General features: G+C 39.9%; 1 protein-coding gene across 2 annotated transcripts in view; it reads right to left on the minus strand.

Annotated features, from left to right (window-relative positions):
* Positions 1–17,487, minus strand: part of LOC104094747 (uncharacterized) — a 101,611-nt gene that overhangs the window by 41,476 nt on the left and 42,648 nt on the right. The gene's annotated exons all lie outside the window — the stretch shown is intronic.

Below are 17,487 nucleotides of genomic sequence, written 5' to 3' on the forward strand. Positions count from 1 at the left end.
GCGAATTTTAATTTAAAAAACGACCATTAGGCGTTAGGAAATTATTCGTAAAAATATATCAGGAATAAATAACGAAAAACGGGAAATAAAATTGGTCCAAAAAATTGGCCGAATCAATCAAATCAATTGACCGAAGCCGAGCCGAGCCGAGCGAGCGAGCGATGACGGCGCGAGGCACCACTTCTTCTCAACTCTTTAAGATCTAGAAGATGTGCTTCTCTATATAAGCATAAAGATTTTCTTTCCTTTTTCCGATGAGGGACAAAGTGCATTAGTAAAGGAAACAACTTCAAACTTTTTGTTTCCCTCCAAATCTTTTTCCTCCATTTTCCATTCACACCTCTTATTATATAAAACCCAACAATCCCCCACATGAATGGGGAATGGATATCTAAAAATATGCATGCATAAAAAACTGTGTGATTTACAATCAAAGATTAATTGCATCTGGATAAGTACGTTTCCCTTTGAACTTTCTTTAGTGAACTTATGTCGGATATACTCGGTCAATCAGTAGATTTGATATCTTTGAACCGTCGAACTTTGGTGTATACCTAGACAACCATAAGTCACACAATAAGCCCTTTAACCACCTTTGGTTCTCATTGTTGTATTCGTTTCAGCCATGAACACCGCCTGGTTCATAAGTGCGTAGCGAACTTTCCTTACAGAATTCTCCTTGAAGCGACTTACACTTCACACATATATAGGTAATTCCTAAACGTGTTATACCATAGATACACTATTTGACATACTCTGTATCAAACTTAGAAACCATTAAAACACCTTAACGCTTTATCCTTGGTACTGAATATTGTCTCATTATGAGAAAAAATAAAATTTTCATTTGACAATGTTGAACCATCATTAATGACTTTGTTTGATCTCCTTGAACCTAGATCTTGGGATCTCCAGTCTTCTAGGTAGAGTGTAATGACCCGACCGGTCGTTTTGAGTATTACAACCCCGTTTCCCTATTTACTGCTCAAAGTGGGCTTTATAGTTATTGTGTGACTTGACGGGGCAATTGGTTCGTGTCCGGTGAGGTTTTGGAATGAATTGGAACACTTAGTTACAAGGTTTAAAGCTTAAGTTAAAATAGTGACCGGATGTCGACTTATGTGTAAATGACCTCGGAATTTAATTCTGATGATTCCAATAACTCTGTATGGTAATTTGGGACTTAGAAGCGTGTCCGAAAAATTATTTGGAGGTCCGTAGTGGAATTAGGCTTGAAATGCCGAAAGTTGAATTTTTTGGAAAGATTGACCGGGGGTTGACTTTTTGATATCGAGGTCGGAATTCGATTCTGGAAATTGGAATAGGTCCGTAATGTGAAATGTGACTTGTGCGCAAAATTTAAGGTCAATCGGACGTGAATTGATAGGTTCCGGAGTCGTTTGTAGAAACTAGAAATTGCAAAGTTCATTAGGCTTGAATTGGGGTGTAATTCATGGTTTTAGCGTTGTTTGAGGTGATTTTAGGGTTAGACTAAGTCCGGATGATATTTTAGGACTTGTTGTTATATTTGGTTGATGTCCCGGGGGGCTCGGATAAGTTTCGTATGGTTAGCGGGTTGGATTTTGGACTTGGAACTCTGCTGGAATTTTTCCGATGCACCATCTGGTTTCCTTCATCGCTTTCGCGAGTGGAGCCTCGCGTTCGCGAAGAGGAACTGAGAGGCTGGAAATATTTGCTCTTCACGTTCGCGAAGGGTAGACTGGGTGTGCATCGCGAACGCGAGAGGTGTTACGCGTTCGCGAAGAAGAGAGGAAGTAGCTGAGGACCCCGTGTAATTGGTCTACGCATTCGCGTAGGGGGTGTCGCATTTGCGTAGTGAGGGGAAATGAAGCATCGCGTTCGCGATTGGTTGAACGCGTTCGCGCAGAAGGCATTGAGGCAGAGGCGCTTTGTGCTTCGCGAATGCGAGGGTGATATCGCGTTCGCGAAGGAGGAATTTGGACGGGATCTATTTTGTGCTTCGCGAACGCGAGGTACTGACCTCGTTCGCGAAGAAGAAAAGCCTGGGCAGTGAGTTTAAGTTCTAAAAATGGGACGAGGCGATTTTCCATTTTTGACGGATTTGAGCTCGGAAAAAGGCGATTTTTGGGAGTTTTTCAAGGAAAATAATGGGGTAAGCGATTCTAACTCGATTTTGGTTGAATTACACGAATCTAATATTGTTTTTATCAACAAATTAGTGTTTTGGGTTGAAAATAGTAGAAAAATTCATAGCATTTTAATTGAGGATTCGAAGGCCGAGTTGTGGTCGGATTTGAGTAATTTTGGTATGGTTGGACTCGTGGTTGAATGGAAGTTCGGATTTTGTGAGTTTTATCGGATTCAGAGACGTGGGCCCCACGGGTGATTTTTGGGGCGTAACTTTAGATTTTTGGAAAAAATTAATATTTTGAAATGGAATTAATTCCTATAATTTTTGTGAGCTGAATCAAATTAGTTGTGACTAGATTCGAGCCCTTTGGAAGTTGATACACGCAGAATGGAATTTCTGGAGCATTGCTTAGCTTGCTCGACATTAGATTTGGCTTGTTCGAGGTAAGTAACTCTTCTAATCTTGGAGTTGAGGGTATGAACCCTGAATATATGTATTTTGTGAATTGTTGGGAGGTGACGCACATGCTAGGTGACGGGCGTGTGGGCGTGCACTATAGAAATTATGACATAATTATTTCTGTGAAATTTTTTAGTTAAATGATCTTGGCATTTTCCATGCGTTTTATGAGTTAGAGAAATTAAGTTGAAAAGCATAATAAAAATCATGATTGAGGCTATGTGACAGTATTATTGGGACCCACAGAGGTCATATTATTGTGAATTATTTGTTTTAAATTGAAAATTCATACTCAGTCATATTCATTTCATTGCATATCATAACTCAATTTTATGACTCTATTTTGATGCATATAAATGTTTTGGGTCGAATGCCCTGTTTTACTGAAATGCCGGAGTGGCTTGAGAGGTTTATGACTGAGTGAGGCCGAGGGCCTGATTTGTGAGGATATTTATGGGATCGGGTTGCACGCCACAACATGTTGCATATTTATGGGATCGGGTTGCACACCGCAGCATATTTGATATCGGCCGAGGGCCTAATTGTGAGGATGAATGTGGATCGGGGATGCCCGCCTGCAGCATACTTTATTATTATAGCATGTGAGTTGTCCGTGCAGCACGTTAGTTGTCCGTACAACACGTTAGTTGTCCGTGCAGATTATAACGCTTGGCTGAAAGAGCCCCTCCAGAGTCTGTACACACCCCTAGTGAGCGCAGGTACCTACTGAGTGCGATTGCCTAGTGACTAGGAGGCATGAGTGATTGTGAGGTATGCCCGAGTGGCAAGAGTGATTGTAAGGTATGCCCGAGTGGCACGAGTGACTGTGAGGTTTGCCCGAGGGGCTGTATATGAGTGATGTTCTGCCTGAGGGGCTATTTATGATTTTATCACTGAGTTGCATCGCATTGGCATGCACACATGACATACAGGCATAGATATGTATTTTTCCTCATGCTGTACAATATCACATCATTCATGATTTCTCACATATTTTGACAGATGGGCATAGTGATGCATTTATTTTACACGGGTCATCCGAAAGGAAAATGAAACATATTATTTATTATTGAAAAGATTTTTGGAGAAATTTATTGTTTTCAAACTATTCATATTATTGGAAACTTCGGCAAACGATTTGGGTTTTCAATGGTGTATTTGAAAGAAAGAACTACTATTTTTGAAATCATTATTTGGATGAGTATTTTATCCCTCAGTTACTTCTCGTATTATTTGCTTTATGTTGTTATGGATTGTTGTGGACTATTGGTATTGGACCTGACCTTGGTGGAAACTCGTCACTACTTTCAACCTACGGCTAGGTTTGTTACTTACTCAGTACATAGGGTCGGTTGTACTGATACTACACTTCTGCATATTGTGTGCAGATGTTGGCTGTTGTTGTTGCTGTGCTCGATAGTTGCGGGACTTGAAGATGTACCCGCATTTCTGTTGTAGCTGCCTCTTGTTCAGGGTAGCCTTAGATTTTATAAAAGCTCTGTTTATGTACTATTCAAACAGACTATGTATTTATTTCATTTTCGCTTAAGATAATTATTTACTTAAATTGCTTTAATAATTGTTATTAGAATTGGATAATTGAAAGTTGGCTTATCTAGCGGGTTGGGTTAGGTGCCATCACGACTAGTTGGATTTTGGGTCGTGACAAGGTGGTATCAGAGCTCTAGGTTCATAGGTTCTACAAGTCATGAGCAAGTGTCTAGTAGATTCTTGCAGATCGGTATGATGACGTTCATACTTATCTTCGAGAGGCTACAGGGCATTTAGGATATATACTTCCCATCTTTCTTTCCTTGTCGTGCGAGATTGATTCAGCTTGAAATATAACTCTTTGAATTCCTTCCACGTATTCGTATGCGCACATGAGCGCTCAGTATCAGTTGTGTATCGTCGGCTTGTGATTTCAGGGATGATGTGCGAGATGTGTATTCTATGTTTTGGTAATGGGCCGGTCTGGAGGACTTGAGGCCAGGCTTAGACCGCAACTTAGGCTCGGTAGTTTCAGTCGAAACCTGTACATTTGGACTCATATGTCCGGTAATATCCCTATGAGTGGAAGTTATGGCTCGATCAGCGGCGGAATGGCTTTGTGATGAGTATGATGTAAATGCGGGTTGTGTTAAGACAATTTGAATATGACGAGAAGTGTTTCCTTGAAATGTAAAGGAAAGGCCATTGGGTGCTTGATTTTCGAATTGATGTGGCGTACAATCTCCAGTATGAATGTTTTGAAGGATCTTTCACATTGTTAAATTTTGGGGTAAAACTAAATTCTCACATCTAGTTAATGAGTTTGGACTCAGATAGGCTAAGTGATTGCATAGTAATTGTGACTGCGAAAGGGTATAACAAGATACCAGATTGAGGCTAAGAAGGTGGATTATCCCCTGCGGAGTAATCTACGTAGGAGTATTCCTTATGATGTGAGCAGAGAGTTTCTTTCTGCCGACGGGGTGTATGGGTGGAGATTTGAATCTGAATCTGGTGGAGAAAGTTGACTTGTGTGTTAAGAGGATGAAAACGAGCTTAGCGGATGATTGAGGTATATTTATGGTTGGCGTTGTATGAACTTGGGAAGAAGTTTCGTTGGAATGACTGTGGCATTATGTCAGTAAGAGAGTATTGGTATTGTGAGTTATGGAATGTTTTAACCTATGGCTTTGAGCCAAGTAGGGGAGTCCGCTATTGACCATTTGATTTCATGGTTAGGTGTTAAATTTTAATTTTGGTCTGAGGCATACTTGTGGGTTAGCTATGACTTGCAGAAGTTGATATCGAGGATGACTCGAATAAGAAAATTCCTGGTTAAGGATTATATTGCACGTATGAGTAAATGAAATTCACGGGATGAGTGAGTTGTTATTGGTAAATGATGTAGTGCGCACGGAGTATGAATTTGATATGTGTGTTAAAGTAGAGTTACTTCTTTGAGTATTGTGGTGCTAATGGGGCACGTGTCTTGGGGCCCATTTGGGCGGTGCAATTAGATTTGAGTAAAGTGGGTGACTCCCGAGAAAATTCCAGTGGGTTTGAGAATTATATATAGCAATTGAGAATATTTTCGGACTTGTGTAGGGATAAAATCCGAGATTTGCGTTTGATGGTGCCTGGACTTGCGAAAATTCTATATAACTATGGATTCTACATTTTTGCATAAGGAAGGTAAGAAGAACAATTTCAAATTCACATAAGGTATTCTCAGAGTGAGTGTTATAGTTGTAGTATTTTTGAAGGTGCTTAAGAAGAATACAATTGCTTATGGGCCGTAGGGCGTTGTGGTTCTATGCTAAGGTTTGTAGGGTAAGTTGTGGTTAAAGATCGTGGTATTTTAGCAAGAAGAAGTATCAATCTGAAGACAAATTCAGAAGGGACTTGGAGAAAATAGGACAACTGGGTAGTAGGTTGGATCAGTATGGTAATGGATATGATCGGTTCTTTGGGTGCTTATGATGTGGGGGTTTTCTACAGGTTCTTTGTGGCAATACACCTGGACTTGGAGACCTGCGCGGCTTGGTCGAGTTAGAGGAATTTAGTTTTAAGGGCTTGATTATGTGCAAATGGATTCCAAAGTATTCTTGATGGTTTCTACCGGTGTGGAGAACGTGTTGTGTATTGTGATTTCCTCTTGGAAGGAAGCAAGATAAAGGTTTCTAACTAACCGGATATGTAATTTGCTGGTGACCAGAGTTGATAATGAGATTCTTGTGCTTTTCACATGATGGCAAGATAGATGTTATGTGTTGTGCGGAAGTTAGATTTATATGTACAAGGTGGCAGTTCAGTCTTAAAGGAAGGTAACGGAGTTTGGGAAAAATGGTCATGAATTCTTAGACATCATAGGCGGTTCCAAATGACTAGATGAATACGATTACTACTTCGTGTATGAGAGAGGTGTTAGGCATTCGGGCGGTGGAGATGGAATCAAATATGGGGATTCGTGTGTTCAATGGATTTGGAGATTGGGAGTTCCCAGGAGCAGATTGTTTCATGGTTGTGGACTGTGAAGTTGTGGTCGGAGGTAGCTAGATGATGAAATGTGTTATGATTCAGTCATTATGGATTTTCGGAGTGATTTTTATCTATTTATGGGTAACCCGAGTTGATCTGGGGGTCCATAGGTAGGCCCGATTAAGATGTGTATTCTACACCGAGCCAGAATAGTTGGCTCCATACTGCTATTATTGAGGGATGTGTCATTTGGTTGATGTTGAACTTATTTGTGTTCTCAAATGATCTGTGAGTTACTCTTTTATGCTACGAAGAGCTGTGATTCATTGGTTATGTGCACAGATGGTGCGGTTCTATTTGAGCTTTATAGCGGAATTTGAGTGTGATGAGTATTTGGGTATTGCATGATCGATAGCGTAATGGTTATGTTCTTTCAGGTTTTGTGTGGCATTTATTTTGTCATTTGCCTCTTTGTGGTTATTGATTTTGAGCGGGGTGGCTCGAGGTACATATTATGGACCAACGTTTGGATGGGGTCACGCATTGCAGCGGATTTATGTTAAGGTATGAACCTTGTGTTAGGATCGGGTGATGGTTCTATGGTATATGATGAATTTTTAGCATTTCGTTGTGGCGGTACTTGTTAATCTGGTGGGGCAGTTCTCTCATTTGAGTCATTTTCCATGACTGGGTACATTTGAATAGTTGCGTATTGGTGCACGGATGGCACGGGTTGTGGCTCTGAGTTATATTGGTACGGTATGCCTGTGGAACAATTATGTTTAGTAATATAAGGTCATTGGACCTGGAATGGGTACTATCAGGATTGATTCGATATATTTGGGAGTATAATATTGAAAGTCAGCTCAAAAAGCAATTATGGTTCTGGTTGGGACAAGAGAGCTCCGTGACTTGTTGATCTGGTAAGTAGTCATGAAATTTCGCGTGTTTCTTTTACTATCAACAGTGTACGAAGGTTTTGGGATGAGGTTTGGTTCGATATGGTTTTAATACTAGTATTTGGTTGGTTTTGGAGTAGTCACTGTGGTCAGGAATGGTGCTATGAGCATGCGAGTTGTGTAATATGTTAGGTGATTGTGTCCGTGGTTATGGTTATGGTTATGGCTTGATACAGCTTGTTCAGACTCATACCGGGTGTAAATATAAGATTCGTGTCTTGAAAGAAATTCTAAAGGTTTATGGGCTAAAGTTAAATCAATGATTTCAGTTGTATTGTGTTGTCAAGCTCATATGGAATAGGGTGACGTGGGTTCAACCCCAGGTACATATGTGGTAAGATGGAACAGTGATTTGATGGCTTGGAAACAACTCTTGGCACGTTCGAGGATGAACGTATATTTAAGTGGGGGAGAATGTAACAACCCGACCGGTCGTTTTGATATTACAACCTCGTTTCCCCATTTACTGTTCAAAGTGGGCTTTACAGTTGTTGTGTGACTTGCCGGGGCAATTGGTTCGGATCCGGTGAGGTTTTGGAATGAATTGGAACACTTAGTTACAAGGTTTAAAGCTTAAGTTAAAATAGTGACCGGATATCGACTTATATGTAAACGACCTCGGAATTTAATTCTGATGATTCCAATAGCTCCGTATGGTGATTTTGGACTTAGAAGCGTGTCCGAAAAATTATTTGGAGGTCCGTAGTAGAATTAGGCTTAAAATGTCGAAAGTTGAATTTTTTGGGAAGTTTGACCACGGGTTGACTTTTTGATATCGGGGTCGGAATCCGATTCTGGAAATTGGAATAGGTCCGTAATGTGAAATGTGACTTGTGCGCAAAGTTTGAGGTCAATCGAATGTGAATTGATAGGTTCCGAAATCGTTTGTAGAAACTAGAAATTGCAAAGTTCATTAGGCTTGAATTGGGGTGCAATTCAAGGTTTTAGCATTGTTTGAGGTAATTTGAGGGTTCGACTAAGTCCTTATGATATATTAGGACTTGTTGGTATATTTGGTTGAGGTCCTGAGGGGCTCGGGTAAGTTTCGGATGGTTAGGGGGTTGGATTTTGGACTTGGAACTCTGCTGGAATTTTTCTGATGCACCATCTAGTTTCCTTCATCGCGTTTGCGAGTGGAGCCTCGCGTTCGCGAAGAGGAACTGAGAGGCTGGAAATATTTTCTCTTCGCGTTCGTGAAGGCTGGACTGGGTGTGCATCGTGAAAGCGAGAGGTGTTACGCGTTCGCGAAGAAGAGAGGAAGTAGCTGAGGACCCCAGGAAATTGGTCTACGCGTTCGCGTACGGGGTGTCGCGTTTGCGTAGTGAGGGGAAATGAAGTATCGACTTCGCGATTGGTTGAACGCGTTCGCGTAGAAGGCATTGAGGCAGAGGCACTTTGTGCTTCGCGAACGCGAGGGTGATGTCGCGTTCGTGAAGGAGGAATTTGGACGGGAACTATTTTGTGCTTCGCGAACGCGAGGCACTGACCTCGTTCGCGAAGAAGAAAAGCCCGGGCAGTGAGTTTAAGTTCTGAAAATGGGACTTCGTCCCATTTTTCATTTTTGACGGATTTGAGGTCGGGAAGAGGCGATTTTCGGGAGTTTTTCAAGGAAAACAATGGGGTAAGCGATTCTAACTCGGTTTTGGTTAAATTACACGAATCTATTATTGTTTTTATCAACAAATTAGTGTTTTGGGTTGAAAATAGTAGAAATATTTATAGACTTTAATTGAGGATTTGAAGGCCGAGTTGTGGTCGGATTTGAGTAATTTTGGTATGGGTTAACTCGTGGTTGAATTGGAGTTCGGATTTTGTGAGTTTTATCGGATTCCGAGACGTGGGCCCCACGAGTGATTTTTGGGGCGTAATTTCGGATTTTTGGAAAATATTAATATTTTGATATGGAATTAATTCCTATAATTTTTGTGAGCTGAATCAAATTAATTGTGACTAGATTCGAGCCCTTTGGAAGTTGATACGCGCATAATGAAATTTCTGGAGCATTGCTTAGCTTGCTCGACATTAGATTTGGCTTGTTCGAGGTAAGTAACTCTTCTAATCTTGGAGTTGAGGGTATGAACCCTGAATATATGTATTTTGTAAATTGTTGGGAGGTGACACACATGCTAGGTGACGGGCGTGTGGGCGTGCACTATAGAAATTGTGGCATAATTGTTTATGTGAAATTTTGTAGTTAAATGATCTTGTCATTTTTCATGCATTTTATGAGTTAGAGAAATTAAGCTGAAAAGCATATTAAAAATCCTGATTGAGGCTATGTGCCAGTATTATTGGGACCCACAGAGGTCATATTGCTGTAAATTATTTGTTTTAAATTGAAAGTACATACTCAGTCATATTCATTTCATTGTATATCAAAACTTAATTTTATGACTCTATTTTGATGCATATAAATGTTTTGGGCTGAATGCCCTGTTTTACTGAAATGCCCGAGTGGCTTGAGAGGTTTATGACTGAGTGAGGCCGAGGGCCTGATTTGTGAGGATATTTATGGGTGCAGGCTGCACGCCGCAGCATGTTGCATATTTATGGGATCGGGCTGCACGCCGCAACATGTTTGAGCCAAGGGCCTGATTGTGAGGATGAGTGTGGATCGGAGCTGCCCGCCTGTAGCATACTTTATTATTATAGCACGTGAGTTGTCCGTGCAACACGTGAGTTGTCCATGCAGATTATAGCGCTTGGGCTGAAAGAGCCCCTCCGGAGTCTCTACACACCCCTAGTGAGCGCAGGTACCTACTGAGTGCGAGTGCCGAGTGCTGAGTGACTGGGAGGCATGAGTGATTGTGAGGTATGCCTGAGTGGCAAGATTGATTGTGAGGTATGCCCGAATGGCAAGAGTGATTGTGAGGTATGCCCGAGTGGCACGAGTGACTGTGAGGTTTGCCCGAGGGGCTGTATGTGAGTGATGTTCTGCCCGAGGGGCTATTTATGATTTTATCACTGAGTTGCATCGCATTGGCATGCACACATGACATACAGGCATATAGATGTATTTTTCCTCATGCTGTACAACATCACATCATTCATGATTTCTCACACATTTTGACAGATGGGCATAGTGACGCATTTGTTTTACACGGGTCATCTGGAAGGAAAATGAAATATATTATTTATTATTGAAAAGATTTTTGGAGAAATTTATTGTTTTCAAACTATTCATATTATTGGCAACTTCGGCAAACGATTTGGGTTTTCACTGGTGTATTTGAAAGAAAGAACTACTATTTTTGAAATCATTATTTGGATGAGTATTTTATCCCTGAGTTACTTCTCGTATTATTTGCTTTATGTTGTTATGGATTGTTGTGGACTATTGGTTTTGGACTCAACCTTGGTGGAAGCTCGTCACTACTTTCAACCTACGGCTAGGTTTGTTACTTACTCAGTACATAGGGTCGGTTGTACTGATACTACACTTCTGCACATTGTGTGCAGATGTTGGTTGTTGTTGTTGCTGTGCTCGATGGTTGCGGGAGTTGAAGATATACCTGCGTTCCTATTGTAGCTGCCTTATGTTCAGGGTAGCCTTAGATTTTATAAAAGCTCGGTTTATGTACTATTCAAACAGACTATGTATTTATTTTATTTCCGCTTTTATACTCTATTCTTAGAAGCTCATGATTTGTACTACCAGTTCTTGGGGAATGTATAAGGCTAAGATAATTATTTACTTATATTGCTTTAATAATTGTTATTGGAATTGGATAATTGAAAGTTGGCTTACCTAGCGGGTTGGGTTAGGTGCCATCACGACTAGTTGGATTTTGGGTCGTGACATAGAGTTACCGCCATAGTGATTTTTCCTCGTCCATAGTCCCATTCCCTTTGATATTTTATCAAGTGCCTCTCTATTTAAGCCTTTTGTAAGTGGATCCGACACATTATCTTTTGACTTTATGTAGTCAATTGTGATAATTCCACTAGAGAGTAGTTGTCTGACGATATTATGTCTTCGTCGTATGTGACGAGATTTTCCGTTATTGATAGGATTTATTCATAGGATATATGCATTCTTGTTATATTTTGATGATCTAACAATTTTAATGATAAGAACCAGATACCTCAAGTATCTGAGAATAACAAGTCTCAAGCGGGAGACGAAAATCAACTCTTAAGAAGTCAAAGAAACAACAAAGGGAATAGATGAACACCAGTTCCCTTGTTGACCGTACCAATCAACTTCCAACAGCTGTAAAGTTGCTGCATGCACACGCAACACTGCAAAACAGTGTAACAGTCAACTTCATTGGGAATGCTCTCGTACCAAACGTGCTTGCACCATTCAAGCGATGTCACCAATATTATATTAATATTGAACCAAAGGCAAAACATGACTTGAAGATTGAAGAATCCATCTAGCACTCTCTCAAGTCTGTGTATCAATCCAGCAATCGATTCTCAAGTGCTTCAAGAACAAAGAACAACATAACAAGGACCAGCTCCCTGCATTGACTCACTACATATCCTTAGTTATGTTGCACCTTTGTTTAAGTTCTTTATTTGTAATTCATACCTAGCTTAGTTAAAAGCAATTGTGTAGGAAACTTTTATTAAATCATAAACTCTGTGTTTGTGTCTTGGCTAGAGTTAGTGAAGTGTAAATCTTTGTAATAGAGTTATTACAAAGTGGATTGTAATAGAATTATTACAAGTTAGTGAGGGATTAAAAGGTTAATTCCTAGGTTATAATAGGTTGTAATCTGAAGTTTGTTCAATAGTGAAGTTTAAATCCTACAAGGATAGGTCGTGATTTTTAATCCCAAGAGCTGGGAGTTTTCCACGTAAAATTCTATTGTGTCATTTACTTACTGTTGTGTGTGTGCATTCTGTAGAAACTAATAGAGAACCTGGTTCTCTATACAGTTTGGTGGATCCATAGTTTCTATCAGAGCGGGTTCTTTCTATCAGGCTAACACTTAGAAAGGATCCCCATGGCTGCTCCACCAAACTTTGAAGAAGGTCAATCTACCTACAGACCACCTAGATTCAACGACCAATGCAATGGATGGTGGAAGACAAGGATGCATGATTTTATCATAGCTGAAGATTCAGAGCTCTGGGACGTTATATGGGATGGAACCTTCGTCCCTACGAAGACCATTGGTGACCCAGCAGTAACATTTTCCAAAACAAGAAAAGAATTCAATGATGCTGATCGCAAGGCCATAAAGAAGAACTTTTGAGCAAAAACAATTCTTGTCTGTGGTATTGGTCCAGATGAATACAACAAGATATCAGCATGCCAATCTGCTAAAGAGATCTGGGAAGCTCTTCAAATAGTTCATGAAGAGACAACCCAAGTTAAGCAGTCAAAGATTGACATGCTTACCACAGAGTACGAGCTTTTCAAGATAAAAGACGATGAGTCCATCCAAGACATGCATACTCGATTCACCTCCATCATCAATGAGCTCCATTCTCTGGGAGAAATCATTCCAAGGAACAAACTTGTCAGAAAAATACTTAGTGTTTTACCTAGTTCCTTTGAAAGCAAAGTAAATGCTATCACGGAGACAAAGGATCTACAGAAGCTGACCATTGATGAACTCATTGGGAATTTGAAAACTTACGAAATGAAGAAGAAGAAGAAGAAGAAGAAGAAGAAGAAGAAGAAGAAGAAGAAGAAGAAGAAGAAGAAGAAGAAGAAGGATAATGAGAGAAGAGAGCCCAAGAGGGAGAAGAACCTGGTCCTCAATATAGACAACAATGAATCAAGTGGTGAGGATGCTGATATGGCTTACTTGACAAAGAGATTTTAGAAAATGGTTCGCAGAAATAGAGGTATTCCAAAGCGGGGCAGCTCCAGCAAGCCAAGAGGCTATGACTTATTTCATAAGTGTGGAATGTTAGGGCATTTCATTAAAGATTGTCCTCTCCTAAAACAATATCAGTACAAACACAACTCAGAAAAAATAGCTAAGAGGAACCAGGTTCCTGACAAATGATTCAAAAGAAACGATGTTGCTAACAACATTGTGAAACAAGATCTTGTTGCATGTGGAGACTCCTCCAGTGAATCCGGTGAACATGATGACAAATATGACATCTCCATGATGGCAGTGGAAAGTGAAGCAACTGAATATGACTCTATCTTTGCCCTGATGGAACAATCTGACGATGATGAAGATGATGACGATGAGGTAAACTTTCTAGATGTTCAAAGAAATCTGAAGTCTTACTCTCCAAAAAGATTTATGTCCCTGGAAAATATTTTAATTGATGCTTACCACAGTTTTATAAATAATAAAAATGCTTTAACTATGGAACTAGGAGAAGTAGAACACGAGAGAGATGATCTAGCAACCATTGAGAGTTTGTAAAGGGAAAAAGATGCCTTGACTGAAATAATTGCAAACATAGAACATGAGAGGGATGACCTAATAGTTGTTATGGTTGATCTAAAAGAGACAATCGAGAGTCTTAAAGTTGAGAAAGAAGCCTTAACTGAGAAAGTAGCTAACGTAGAGCATGAGAGAGATGACCTATTAGTGGTAGTAGTAGACCTAAAGGAAATAATTGATGAGCAAAAAGTAGAAGGAAACCATGATATTTTTGAAAGGGAAAGGAAGTTGCAAGTGAGGAACATCTTAATATTGAAGACGAGTTAAAATCAGTGAAATCTAGTCTGTGTGCTGAGCTTGAGAAAAATAAGCAACTTCAGGAAGATCTAGGAAGGGTTAAGAGTGATCTAGAAAAATCACTTAAGTGGACCTGGTCCTCTGATGCTATCACTTCCTTGTATAAAAACAATGGAGGAGACATGCTAGGGATAGGGTTTCAAAGGGAAAAGACTCCTTACAACCCTCATAGTTGCTGTACCTGATAATTGGCTCTGCACTCACCGTGGTAACAATGGACACTTTAAGGATACCTGTAAGGCCAAATTTCAGTCCCAACAGAAAACAAAATTTTTGCAAAAAAAAAGGGTAACTACTGCTATATAACCTGGTTCCTTATATAAAAAAAGTGTGATGCCTGCTTGGACCAAAAAGGTCCTGATTCATCCCTTTCCTCGTTACAAGGGACCTAAACTTATTTGAGTTCCTAAGTCTTACCCTTGATTTCCTTGTGCAGGGAGCAGTGAAAGGGAGTAGCCAACAATGGTGCATGCATAGTGGCTACTCAAAGCACATGACTGGAAGCACAAATGATTTTCTTTCACTCAAAGCCCTGCAAGGAGGGAGTGTATCTTTTGAAAACGACAAAAAGGGATATATTCTGGGAGTTGACAGGATTGTGAAGTCTCTTTCTCACTCAATTGAAAATGTGTACTACGTGAATGGGTTGAAGTACAACTTGCTAAGTGTCTCCCAAATCTGTGACAAGGGAAACAAAGTGGAATTTGTGTCAAACATATGCACGGTCACAAATCTTGTGACTGATGAAGTGGTTTTGGTAGCCAAAATATACAAAAACATCTATGTTGCTGACTTTGAATCTCTGAAAAATGGATATCTCAGTTGTCTGAGTGCTATAGATGATGATGTTGAACCATGGCACCGAAGATTGGGTCATACAAGCTTTATGTTGCTGAACAAGTTGGTCAAGAAGGACCTGGTTCGTGGCCTGCCCAACTCAAGCTTCACGAATCATAAAGTGTGTGATGCATGTGTAAGAGGAAAGCAAGTTAGATCTTCTTTCAAGACCAAAAAGGAATTCAGCACTTCAAGGCCACTTGATCTCCTTCATATGGATCTATGTGGACCTATGAGAGTGCCAAGTAGAGGAGGAAAGAAGTACATCTTTGTTATTGTGGATGACTATTCCAGATTCACCTCGACTCTATTTCTCAGATCCAAGGATGAAATATTTAAAGTATTTGTTGCATTTGTTAAAACGATCCAAGTGAAGATGAGCCATAATTTAATAAATATCAGGTCAGATCATGGCACAGAGTTTGACAATGCTAAATTCGATAAATTTTGTGCTAGAAATGGCATCACTCATAATTTTTCACCTCCAAGAACACCTCAACAAAAAGGTGTTGTGGAAAGAAATAATTGGGCTCTTGAAGATATGGCAAGAACAATGTTGATTGATAGTGGAATTACAAAAAACTTCTGGGTAGAAGCTATCAACACTGCATGTTACTTGGTGAACAGGTGCATGATCAGGTCCCTTCTGAACAAAACTCCATATGAACTGCTGAATGGGAGGAAGCCCAAGCTAACACATCTTATAACATTTGGATGCAAATATTTTTTCCTCAACAATGGCAAGGAAGCTCTTGGAAAGTTCGACACCAAAAGTGATGAAGGAATCTTCCTGGGCTATTCGTCACAAAGCGAAGCTTACAAAGTATATAACAAAAGAACTCAATGTGTTGAGGAAAGTATACATGTGATCTTTAATGAATCTCACCACTCATGTGGGAACGATTCATATGATAAGATTGATCAAGAAGGAGAACAATCAACTATTCCTCGTGAAGTCATTGACATGGCAAATGGAAAAGCTGACATAATGAGTTACGTTAAGAAATCAAATGATGATGGTGCAGTTATTTTTCCAACTTATGGGGAGGAACCCGGTTCCTCAATCACAATAACTGAAGCTGAAAACAGAGTTGCTGATGCAGTTCAAGGGATCCCACATGTAGAATCATATTCAGAAATACCTGAACCATCCCATAACGAGGTTCAATTATCTAACTGAAAATACAAAATCTCACATCTTCTTGAAAATATGATCATTCCTCTTGATTCAGGAATTCAAACCAGATCAAAGGTAAGAAACGCGCTTGCCTTCTCAACTTTTATCTCTCAAATTGAGCTCAAGAATATTAAGGAAGCATTAAAAGATGTTGATTGCATTACATCTATGAAAGAAGAATCAACCAATTTGAGAAAAACAGTGTATGGCACGTGGATCCACGACCTGCTGACATAACTGTTATGGAACCAGGTGGGTATTCAGAAATAAAATTGATGAGTTTGGAAACATAACCAGAAACAAGGCAAGGCTGGTAGTTCAAGGTTACAATTAGGAAGAAGGGATTGACTATGATAAATATTTGATCCAGTTGCTCGAATGGAGGCAATCAGAATCCTCATTGCCTTTGCGTCTCATATGGAATTCAAATTGTTCTAAATGGATGTCAAAAATGCATTTTTGAATGGCTTTCTAAATGAAGAAGTCTTTGTCAAGCAACCTCCTAGATTTGAGAATCATGAACATCCTGAGCATGTTTTTAAACTTGACAAGACACTATATGGGCTAAAGGAGGTTCCTCGTGCTTGGTATGAAAGGTTGTCCAAATTTCTTCTAGAAAATGGCTTTACAAGAGGAAAAATTGACAATACCGTATTTCTGAAGAAACGAGGAGGAACCTGCTCATTTTGCAAGTCTATGTTGATGACATCATCTTTGGAGCAAAAAATGATTCATTGTGTGAGGAATTTGCAAAACTCATGGGAAAAGAGTTTGAGATGAGTATGATGGGGGAATTAAACTTCTTCTTGAGACTGCAAGTTAAGAAAACTACTAAGGGGACAAGGATAAGTCAGCAGAAGTACATCAAGCAGCTCCTGAAAAGATTTGATATGGAAGGGTCAAAGATCATTGATACTCCTATTGCTACTGTTACTCGTCTGGACATGGATAGACCCGGTTCTCCTGTGAATGAAACTATGTATAGAGGTATCATAGAGTCACTTCTGTATTTCACAGCAAGCCAACCAGATATTGTTTTCAGTGTGGGACTTTGTGCCAGGTTTTAGTCTAATCCCAAGGAATCTCATCTGAAGGCTGTCCAAAGAATCCTGAGGTATCTCAAAGGCTAACATGACCTGGTTCTCTACTATCCCTCAGGAGATAACTTTGATTTAATTGGATATGCTGATGCTAATTATGGTGGATATTTGGTAGATAGGAAAAACACTTCTTCTATGGCACATTTTCTGGGATGATGTCTGATCTCATGGGGTACAAGAAAGCAAAACTCAGAGGCTCTTTCAACGGCTG

This window comes from Nicotiana tomentosiformis, chromosome 6 (assembly GCF_000390325.3).
Source record: "Nicotiana tomentosiformis chromosome 6, ASM39032v3, whole genome shotgun sequence".
NCBI classification, from domain to species: domain Eukaryota; kingdom Viridiplantae; phylum Streptophyta; class Magnoliopsida; order Solanales; family Solanaceae; genus Nicotiana; species Nicotiana tomentosiformis.